The 12,144-nt window shown below is 43.9% G+C and overlaps 1 protein-coding gene across 1 annotated transcript in view; it reads left to right on the top strand.

The window, feature by feature from the left end:
• The window catches only part of itfg1 (integrin alpha FG-GAP repeat containing 1), a 223,503-nt gene that overhangs the window by 193,283 nt on the left and 18,076 nt on the right, over positions 1-12,144 (top strand). The gene's annotated exons all lie outside the window — the stretch shown is intronic.

The raw sequence follows: 12,144 nt of genomic DNA, 5'->3' as shown, positions 1-12,144 counted from the left end.
TGATTTTAACAGCATAAGACATGCTTGACAGCCATGACTCTGAAAAAAGTAGAGAAATAACAGACTCTTGGCAACAAAAAAACTGCCTTGGGACTGTAAAAGATGAAAACGGTAAAACTCTTTCAGAAAAAAAGTCAAATGACGGACTAATTTGTAGAAAAAGCATATTGAGGTTTTTTCAAAGTGAGTACAGAGCAAAAAGGTTGTTTATCTGTTCCTAAAGGAGCTTTCTTTACATAATGAGCTGCATGTAACACACCTCTTCTGAGGATTGTGAGACTTCTTTGAAAAACAGATGAAGATTCCTTTTTGAAACATCTCCATAACAAGCCATTTGGAAGCTATTTACCAGCTCCCTAATGTTCAGAACAACCATTCAGATGGATGGATGGATAAATGCAATTTCTACTCATACACATTTTATTTCTTTGTTAAGCATTTTATTATTTTATTCTGTAATTTGTGATTTTTTTTTTTCTTTAGTGGCTGTAACAAAAGCAATTTCCCCCTGGGATTAATAAAGGAATTCTGATTCTGATACACATGATGCTTTCTATAACAAAAAAAAATACTCAGTGTTTTAGAATTATTTGGTTTTAAATTTCTAAAATATTTTTTTTGATCCTTTAAATGCTTCCTAAAATGTGGCTTACACTCCCACCCAGAAACAGATATAGCAGGGCTGCCAAGTTTCAGAAAATGACAAGAGTGCATTCCAGCAAAAAAAAAGGGCCCTTTTTTAACATGGCTTTGACCTGTTTTAATATTGATTTATACCTGATGTCCTCACCTCCATGCCAGCGTCTCTACCTACACTGTGGCCTCCTAATGCTAGTTTTAATCAACCACAAATTAGAAATGAAAACTGTAACAAGAATTTGGACAAAAACATTTATTTGTCAATATTTCATTTCAACCAACTCTCCATCATTTAGCTGGGGACATGTCTCATGTTGTAGGTGTTTGTCGCAGATTTTGATGCCTTGATGACAGAGGCAGGAGACTCCCACTTAAAACACTGTGGCCCAAGGCTTTACCTCAGCTCTCCTTGTCTGCAACAGAAAGAAGATCATCATGTAAAAAACATTAAAACATCAAGTGATTTTTGATTGAATGAATGTCTTAGCAGCAGACTCAATGTCCATAGAAAGACACTATTACATACAAAAATAGTCAAATAAGAACAGTTCAAATGAACATTAAATTAAACAAGGCATTTGTTTCATTTACTACGTATTTATGCTGATATAACCTACAAGTGCAATTCAGCTTCTAGCAGTGTTTATAACACTGGTAGTCGCTGAATAAGAGTTTTAATTAATTGAAGTTAAAGTCTAGCACAGACATACACACATGTGAGTGAGAGAGACACACCCACGCACAAAATGTTTTTTTAGACAAGTAAACTAACACTATAACACACACAGCAATATAAACAGTGAACAAAATTACATACCGTCTCAGACGGTGTCAGTCCTCTAGAAACTTTCTTTCTTTCTGAAAGCGTGTCAACGACTCGACGCGTGTTGTGTGTGACAGTTACTAGTTAGAGACGGCTTGTCAAGACCCGCCTTACGTTGCTTCTAATTGGTTTATTATTGTGTAATGCCTGCCGTGGTTGGTTAGATTTAGGCACAAAGGAGACATGAATTGGTCTGGGATTGGTTATCTCGGTCAGTCAATAATAGTTACTTGAACTATGGCAAGCCGCGAGGAGCAAAGTTCATTATCATGAAAAAAAAGAAAAGTATTGAATAGGGAAATATAAGTGTGAGAAATGTCAAGTGTGGCGTGTGGTGTGAGAATGGGTCAAATTGCGTGACTGTAACTCTCATGACGCTTGGCAGCTCTGGATATAGTGATGAAGTGATGTGGCTTTTTCAGCTTTGGGACGCATGTTCCCTGTGTTCTTTCTGTATACTATTTATGTTTTTGACCACCCTTCCTTGTGACAATATACTCTGATAGATTTACATCAAACAAAACTGAAATTTGCACTGCATCACCTTCCAAGAAAGTTTTCTGGAAGTTGTGTGTGTTTGTGGACTTTTGGGGGGATTCTCTCCAACACAGATAAGCAGTGTCATGCCTCCACATTAATTATCAACCTCTGCCTCTTCTGTCTTAAGGGATATCAAAATTAATTTCTTAGGTATAAACACTGTTTTATAAGTAGGTGTTAACTTCTGGGAAAAATTGCGGCTGATTTCCATATTTATAACAAGATTAAAAAAAGAAAGACTGACAGGTGACACCGACATAAATTATACTTAATAGAGGATTGATTACCTTGCTTTCATGTAAATTATAGGATGATTAAAAAAAATCACCTGAAAATAACTAGAGTGCATTAGACTCTTGACAAAATTTTAAGCATCAAAATGAGTATTTTTCTAGCTTCACACACATCAGTGCTCTTCATGTCACTGAGGAGATAATAATCCATGTACCCTTCGTTCTTTGGTTATATCGTTTCAAAACCAAAGTGAAAAATTGAAAAAACGAGTTGGTTGTTTTGTTCTATTAATTTAGAACCATAAACGAAAAAACCAAAAACCAACAAGCAGCGTTTTTTTTTGTTTTAAAATTAAATCTGGTTCTGTTTGTGTGATATTTGGATATTTATGGGGAAACTAGAACGAGAACTTCATGTTTTAGTCTCACCACACAGAAAGACCGACAGACGGACTTTTACTCTGCTGCGTTTGATAAAAATGATCTTGTATGATGTTTTCCACCTCACACTGAAGGCAGAGGTGTAATTTGTGTCAATGACGTTTCGTTAAAGAGTTATTGATGCTGGAAGTCCGAATCTGTGAATATCTGCCAACTTTACCTAACAGTGTTACGGTCCAAATAGTATCCAGATAAACTGATGACTGGGTGGACTTTTGCTCCCGGTGCGGACTTAAAAAGAAGCAACGCATGAGTCACATTACTGGTGAATAGAAACATTATTAATACATACTGTAAATATATCAAAACCAAAAAATGGATGTTACGTAAAACATACACATGTGGAACCAAAGGTGGTGTAATGATTCTGCTGATGCTCCTCGTTTCTTATGAACAACTTCCATTTGTGTTGACAGCTGCTGTTAGCGGTATTTATAACTTGCAAAATAAACATTTTTACTGCCCTCAAATCAGAAAAACAAAACAACCACACTGTTTATTTGTTATTGTGATTTGGTTTTAAAATGGAATAACCAAAGAACAAAGGGTACACGGATTGATAATGAATGTAAAACTGTTATTGCAGCCCTTGTGTGTCCTGTTACCCTACAGGCAAACAGTAATACAGTTTTTATAATTGATTTGTTTTATCTTCTCATTCTATTCATCCCACACAGTTCTACTAGACTTCATTAGCTCCGTTTAGTTCTACTCTCACTTTCTCCATGCTCATCTCCATCTTGAGTTCCTCTCCCACGTTCTACTTGTCTATTCAGCACAACAGGGCCCTCTGATTTCTTTTGACTCCCCACCCCTGTGTGGCACCAAGGCATTCATCAAGCAGCTGATTAGACTTGCAAATGGTTTGATCCACGTCTTAAAAACCATAGAGCACTACAAACTAGCGTGTGCCATTGAAATGACTAATACAAATGTATCTATGATATTGTTTTGGGTGAGTGTTTTTCAAACGTCTTTTGAAATGTTGTGGTCACAGAATTATCAACTCATTTGCTCTGTTTCACTTCACATGGTCTTTTATCATGTTTGGGTCCTCGACCTTCCTCTTCCAGAAGAACATTTTTCCTCATTTTTATTCCAGCTTCTCTATCGACACAGTTTTGAAAACCTACATTACCACCTGTAATAACGGATACTAGCTGAATGAACCTCTTGTCTGTTATGCAACCCTGCCTACTCAGCATAGTGAATCACTGTTTGTCAACCCTCTGGATTCTTTCTTTTTTTGGCACAACTACTATCTGCACCCTTCACTATTTTTCCTTTATGGCAAGAGCCCAGTCTTGCTGTTTCAAAGAGAGGAAGGGTTTTGTCAAACCGACTTGTTGTTTCTCTGCATGCTTCTGTGCCATCCTCCCTTTCTGATGCTCAGCCCCTTTCTTCATCTTTCTCCCCTCTCCTGTTCACTTATCATCCACCCAGGGGATTCCCTTTGCTGCTCAAAGTAGTTTACTCCACTAATCAGTCCCCTACATGTCACTCGTTCTCGCTGTGTCCCCTCACTCTATTTTCACTCCCCCGCTCACTCTCGTAGTGTGCCAGTTTCTCTGGCTTTGAACCAGAGTATCTCTCTTCCTCTCTGAAGACTTGGGAACACTTTTCTCTTCCAAACAGCCAGATCCGATCTGCTCCCAGGCAGCCGGGATATACGGCTGACTCGTCTCCAGCTCAGCTCCCTCGTCAATTGCCACAACGAAGGCAGTGCTTTCCAAGAGCTAAGCGACAATGGCTGGCGGCAAGAATGTGCTTGTTATGTAAAAAGCGAATGTCGTTCCTGCACGCTTATTCAAAATAGCTGCAAGATGTGCTTCCTCTCAACTAAAGGGAAACGAAGAGGCACAAAAAATAAAGAGCTGTACTACTTCCGGATTCTGCCAGATTCAGGGACAATGTTATTTACTTCTGGCTAACAAGACGTATTACTTTTAATCATTGTTTCAGGCCTTGTCCTGTGTGTTTCAATGAACTTCTCACATCCGAGAAAGAAAGCAACCCTGAGTTTTTGTGTTTATTTTAGTTTTGAAGAGTAACACAGTTTGACTGTACATTTCCATAATTTAAAAAAATTTGGAGGTGCTAAACTTTCATTGTTTCCTGAAACAGTGACAAGAAACAACTTCTATTCTTCTTTTGCACAAACACAAAAAGACAACTCTAAGTAAAAACAAATGTATTTATTTTAATGTCAAAATGCTATATTTATCATAGTAAACAAGTTTCACTTATTTTCTTTTTATAGGAAAAAAAAAAATGAATAAAACCCTTTCCTTAAATATCTTACCACTCACAAAGGTGGCAAAACCAATTCTCATTAAAGAAAATGAAATGTTGCGAGCTTGTGCCGCTGCTTGGGTTCCATTAGACCAAAAACTAATATCATCCGCATGTTTTTGTCATTTTTAAAACTTTCTAACTTTGAATTTTTAACCATCTCACACACAAACTGCCTTTTATTATGCTATTTTCAAATACATTTTTTTAAATAAAAATGTTAATTTTTAACTTGTGTATATATTTGTGCAAGCAACAACCAAGGATGTATTATTTCCCAAAGGGTCATAGAGAACTCTAACCCAGAGAAACTGGATGGTCAATTCTTACCAGTTCATCTTAATGATGAGGATGCTGGGATTATTTTTTAAAGAAACTGTGGGTAAAAACCATTTCCATGTTTTGTTGTCAAGGCCGGTAAATGTACTACTAACCTCTCAAATGTGTCATAATCCTGCACATGGAGAACTGTTGCTTTGGGGATCACTTGCCACTGTGCTTCTTAATGCTCTCAGCTAAGGCAGGTTTTTTAAACTGTCAACCCGGAGTCACTCAATGACGCACATTGATGGTTCATAAATATTATGTAACAAAGGGGCCATATTTATATGATAACATATCATTATAGAAGGCATTGTCCAGAGTTGTCAGGTCATACCAAAATTACATGTTTTTCTCGCCCAGCTTGATCTATGCAAGTTACTGGGACCATCCTGGTGTTAACAGCCTACAAATTGGATTATTGTCTTTCCTGGGTTTTTTATTAACCTCTATTCCTGTAAATACATCTGCATATTTATATGTGTACTTGTATATAGCAATCTTTTTTCTTCCTTTAAAATATTTGTTTTATCATACCATATGTAAATCATCTGCAGTTCCTTCTGGTATTTGTGTGGAAACAATTACCCCAGGTCACCTATTGCCTTTCTTTACTTGTCATGTTGTGTGGTTCCACTTGGCCAAAACCTCGACTTCCCTCCTGTGAATTTAGTTTTCAGAGCACAGCTCAGGGCTGCTGTGATGAGTCACTTAAAGACGATGTATTTTTCATCAAGACAGACTGTGATTATGACTCCTGCAGATGGCTGCACACTCGCACTAACTGCAAGCAAAATACTTTATGGCCCCCGCAGTGTTCTTCACTGCAGCCAGTCATTTATTTAGTCTCTTACAGGTTGAGGAAAACCAAAGGTCCTTGTTTCTCTGACTCTAAGGTCTTGACACTCTATGGGCCTGTGCTTGTATTCACAAAGCATCCTAAGGCTAAAAGTACCTCTCAATGATGTCACTCTTAGAAAAATCTTAGAATTTTTCTTATAATTTTTCCGTGTTAGGATAAAAGTAATTCAGAAAGCATCTTAGGCCCTAAGGGGTCTATTCTCCCATCTGGACTTAGCGCTTTTTTGCACGCCTGCAGTTACGCTCTTCTCTCCTACGCGTATTCTCCGGTCCAGGTTCCTGACACGCCCACCGCGTGAAAGGAGCCAAAAAGTGCGTAGTGTGTGAAAGGACGCGGTGATGTCATTTTTTTGGGCTGTCTAGAAATTACGGAACATTGACTTTTCCCAACGCTTGTAAGTGTCATTGAAATTTTCGTTGATAAATAATGTAACAGGTTGATTTGATCAGATCATTGATCAGATTATTGCACTGTGAGGATTGGCCGCATTCTGTCTGAGTCACAGTTAAAATCTCTCTCCTTGATCAGCACTTCATCATCATCCGTGTACATTACATCACATCATCATCATCATCATTTGTCATTAATGTTTCACTTGTTATTTACTCTTGTAGTGTGAGCAAACCGTGACTTTATGTTGTACACAGTGTTGAAATAGTTTAATCAGTCTGACGTCTGTCAGAGTTTGTAACGATCTGCACTGGCAGCAGAAAACACACACACACACAGCTGATAGGCTCTGTGACGCACGGGTAAAATATAATGAAATGTAACACATTTTGTCCCATTTAGAACTGGTAAATGTGAACATATTAGAAATGCTGATCATCAGGGTCGTGCAGAGACATTTGGAGGGGCAGGTGCTCAAAGTTAAAAGGGGGCACATGGAGCACAAATGTGAAACAGTACAGAAACATACCTTGCAATATAACTGATTAAATAAAGGAGGGGTGAAGATATGGCCTATATCCACAAAGCCATAATTCAAGCTGTGCATTAATTTAGGACATATGAAGTAGATAATGTATTAAGTTGAATTTAGATCACTATTAGACACTGGACTGTTTAACTGTAGCTACTCTTCCTGGAATCCTTTTTTTTCAGTTTTAATCAAATTGGAGGACAAAAATTAATCAATTCTGACACTTCTTTATTTTAATTTCCCAGCTTTATTTTTGTTTTCTAGCCTTAGTAAAAATTCACAAGACTAGCAATGGACGTCTCCTGGGGGTATTGTACAAAACAAGGATAGGTGATAAAGCCTGGAAAAATCGACTATTCTTGATAAACTTATCCCCAAGTCGGTTGAACGAAAGCCGGCCAAGTTTATCCAGTACTGTAACCATGGTGAATTAGCCTCTATAGCTAACCTGTAATCGTGGTGAATTAGCCTCTATAGCTAACCTGTAACCATGGTGAATTAGCCTCTATAGCTAACCTGTAACCATGGTGAATTAGCCTCTACAGCTGACCTGCTACAGGGCAGGTTGGTAACCAGGATAAAGTTATCCCTGCTGTGGTTCTGCTGTCAGTGCTGTGAGAAATTAATGTTTTACAGAATGTCCATGGTTTTTATTCATGTTTCGTCACCCAAATATTATAGTCATTTAATTTGACCATTGACTTTTATTTTAATATTTTTTTATTATCATAGTTTATAGATAAAGACAAAAAGAACAGATGAAAAGACAAGATCTGGGCAATGAAAGTGAGAAGGCTGACGGTTTATTAGGAATATTTTCCTTATTAATAAAACACCAACACTGAAAAGTTAGAGAAGTTACAGAATAATCTGACTTTGCTCATTTTGACTGCAATGTAACTAATAGAAGATATTTTTTCAAGTGTGTCCTAAAAATAAGAAAATGGATACTGTACAGTTGGATCTGAAGGGAAAATTCACAAAAGTTTAATAAATTAACCGGTTTTAGAACTCGGGTCCCCCGCATGGGAGGCGAGGACTTTACCAGTGAGCTGAGACTTTGTTTAACCATGCATCCTCCTTTATCCTGGATGTATATATCTGACGTTTTTGCATTAGCCCCCAGCAGTTTAGCGATTAGCAGCAGTGCATGTCTGTGGTGTTGACACGTTAGGGCAGCGAAGGCAGAATCAGGGGCACGTTGTGGATCATGTGACTGACTAAGGTAGGTCTAAATTATTATTATTTTGTTTTATTTATTATCATTTTGAGCCAGACAGACGGATTTTCACACGCACACACACACACACACACACTTACAAAAAAGAATCACTGACAAAAGAGCACTTTGGGCATCAAGGGACAAAGAGGCAGGTGCTCATCACCCTTGGCCCCCCCTTCTGCACGTGCCTGCTGATGGTCAATCATTTGGCGTGCCTGTTTGGCTCCCCCCACCCCTGTGACAGCATGTCAGTGTTGCTTTTGATCAATTATTTCCAGGAGGCTCTTCTGCAAATTTTATGTGTCCATGTGGCTTAAAATGTGTACACCTAACTATTTTCAGTAGTTAGGTGTAGTGGCAGGTGTGACGTGAGTGAAGCTGCAGTAATCAGGTGACCTTCACTATGTAGCACCGTCTACGTAACATGTAAACACTTAGATCTGACTCAGAGCATAACACTACAGTCACTACCACCCTATGGATGGGTGTCGTGACACAGACTGTAACAGGACTAAACGGTGGTCCGTTATACACTCACATACGTGTACACGCCTGCACGCATGTCACGTAGACGGTGATCGATAATTTTTTTTTTTTTTTTTTTTTTTTTTTTTTTTTTTTCTTTTTTTTTTTTTTTTTTTTTTTTTTTTTTTTTTTTTTTTTTTTTTTTTTTTTACCTTGTCTGCACATGCTTTCGAAGGTTAACACTACAAGAAGTGCAATCTTTTGACAGCAATGCATATTTTATTATTGCAATTAAATAAATTTATTTATTTCATTGCATAATTGTGACCGTCACCAGCCCTCCCTAGGGAAGGGTAAGAAATACTTTATTAAAGGGAGGATGTAAAAAAGAGAGGGCAGTGTTACACCAAGGTGAGGGGTTGGAGGGGGGTGGGGAAGTTAACAGGGAAGAGGGATACAAGATAGGATATGGAATGGGTGAGGAATAGTTTTAAGTGATGCGATGTGAAATTGTGGTTGTGTATATTGTGTTTATTGTTGTGTTGTCAAGCCAGTTTGGTGACCAGTGTGTGGTTTAGGAATAATGGTGGTGGCTGTGAACAGAGGAAGAGGTGAGTGGAAATTCCATAAAACAGGTATTTGGGAACAACGTGTCTAAGGTTGAGCCCAGTATGAGTGTTATCCCACAGCCCAAGGCCAGTGCATCCATGACAAATGTATTTCCAAGTACCGCCACTGCAAAACCCAAGAGCCGCCCCCGGGCCCGAAGAAGCAGCCAGGCCAGCAGCAAGAGCAGGCAGCCTAAGGGCCCCCGGCGACCACCCCACGGCCATGCAGTCCCCCGAACGCCCCCAAGATCCCAAGCCGAGAGGCAGCCATCGCCCCCCCATACACACCCGAGAAAGCCCCAAGGAGCCAAGGACCCAGCGCACCACGCCACCGATCCCACCCCCAACCCCCAGACCCCCCACCCCATCAACCCCCCCACCCCCCCACCCCACCCCCGCGCCCAACCCCCCGAGGGGAGGGCCCAGAGAACTCCCTGCCCGAGGCCCCAGCGGAGGAGCCGAAGCCCACACCCAGCAGACGACCAGAACCGCGCCGAACAGGCAGCCAGTGGGCACCCGCCGGCGAGCCCAGAGCCAGCAGGGGCCCGACCCCAGGCCAGAAGGACCCGGAACGGATGCAGCACCAGGAGCAGCCCGCCCAGGGAGGACGACCACACCCCAAGCCGCATAAGGCACCAGGGGGCCGCTGGGAGTCTCCCCGCCGGCCCCCAGGCACCCCAACCTAGCCCCCCACGGCGCCCCAGATCACCCTTCACTGATGCCGCCCGCGCCACGAGCTTCAGTTCTTTTTTTTTTTTTTTTAAAGCCAGGGCCCCCTCCAAGGGCCAAGCCAGACCGCCCCGCCGGGATGTGGCCCCCTATTCCGGCTCCCGACACCCTACCTCACGGGGCACTGCCCAAGCAGGGGCCGTACCAGTAGGTACGCAAGGGCGCGGCACGCGCCACCCGCCCCGAAAGACCCCGCCAGGACCGGCCCGGCCAGCAGGCCAAGCACCCCGGGCCCCAGGAGCACCCCCCGGGACCAGGACCCCCCAAGGGCAAGCCCCCGGGCCAAGCCCCCCGGGACGCATCCCCCACCCCCGCCCGGGACCCGGCCACGGCCCAGCAGGACCGCACAGCCCCGGACAGCCCACGGCCAGCAGCCCAGGGCCCGCCGCCCCCCGGACAGCGCCAGCCACGGAGCAGCGCCCCCCGCCGGCCCGCGAGCAACCGGCGATCCCCACCGCGGGGATGGAGGCACCCCAACGGCACACATCAAGTGCGGGACAGCAGCCCCCAGCCAAAGATGCCCCGGACCCACCCACCAGTCCGCAAACGGCAGGACAGACCCACCAGGCGGCCGACAGCAACCTCCACCACCGGAACAGCTAGCGCCGCCCCCCAGTAAACAGCATCACCCCGAGGCGCCAAGCAACCCCGCCCCAACCCCGGCGAGGACACCAGCACCCCCCCAGCACACCCACCCCCCAAACCGGCGAGGCAGGCCGCCCCGGGCCCGCACACCGCGGGGCCCGCCCCCAAGGCCACCAGGAGACAAAGCAAGCACCAAGCCACACCCAAGGGGGAGAGGCACCCCCGCGCCCCACCCGGCCGACACAGCCCGGAAAGACCCCGCAAGGAGAGACCCCGGCAAAGCCCCCCCGAGACCCACCGCCACGCCCGACCGCACCATCTTGATGTGCTTTTACTCTATGCAGTGGCCCAGCCATCAACAGAGGGGCCAGGCCCCCACCGGAGAGGCCCAAATATGTGTACCAACCCACCACCCTGTTATGGTGCCTCTCCATTCCCCAATGGAGAGGCACTTCCCGATCCCCTGTGTGAATGTGTGTGTTTGGTGAATGTATGGGGTGTAATTAAAAGAAGGGGGATGGAGGGGAGCGGTGCTCCCCCTCCAGCCTCTGTGGATTTATGTGTATGTGGTGTAATAGGCCGGAGGGTGTAAATGATGATACACCCTCCGGGGGGTGACATGTTGAGATGCGATTAAAATTGGAGGGATTAGTAGGGCAACTAGAGGTGGGAAGGCCGCCCCCACGCCACTACATAGTAACACAGGTGGCGGCCCCCTCCACCCCCAGCCCCACCATCCAGCCCCCCAAGGGTTGGGTATTGGTGTGTGGTGCATTTTGTGAGTGAGCCAGACCAGCTGGGAGTGGGGTGAAGTGAACATGTAGGAGGCCTGTCCAGTGTGAGCCGGGCCCGTCCGCGTGGCGGGCCACGCGAGAGGGTAGATGGCGCAGACGGGCAAGTGGCACTGCGGGCCCCGGAACAGCACAGCCGGAGACCCCCCCCCACGGCACCCCCCAGACCGCGCCGGCGGTCGATAATGAAGCGCACCTGATCACCGTGTGAGTGTGTGAGACTCTCTAACCTCCTCCATTGGTTCTCTCTCACACACGCGCTGCAGAGAACACAGCAGCCATTGCCGTCAATAACTTCCAGGTGAGGTCTGTCCGGTCTGAAGAGCGAATGGTCAAACTAACATGAAAATAAACGTTTTGAAACGTCATCACCAAATAAGGAACAGAGCTCCTGTCGACTCCTCAAAAGAGAAGTCCACAAGAGCTCTGGCACACACCGAAAGTGAGCTGTGTATTGAAATAGATATCGATGTGCGCTAGCGCTCCCTCACACTCTGAGGTCAAAAGCTGAATAGGTTTCATTTGTGGGCCGTCCAGAAGTGAAATAAAATTAAAATAAACATTTTCAAATGACCAAATGACTCCAAAATAACAGATGCACAAACTTGGGATATTTGGAAGCCGTTGACAAAGTTTCAGATCGAACAGGCCCCGCCTCTGGGAGACATTCG

Source organism: Gouania willdenowi, chromosome 3 (genome assembly GCF_900634775.1).
Source record: "Gouania willdenowi chromosome 3, fGouWil2.1, whole genome shotgun sequence".
NCBI classification, from domain to species: Eukaryota; Metazoa; Chordata; class Actinopteri; order Blenniiformes; family Gobiesocidae; genus Gouania; species Gouania willdenowi.
The sequence above is the reverse complement of the archived record's forward strand: the minus strand, read 5'-3'. Positions and strand labels throughout refer to the sequence as shown.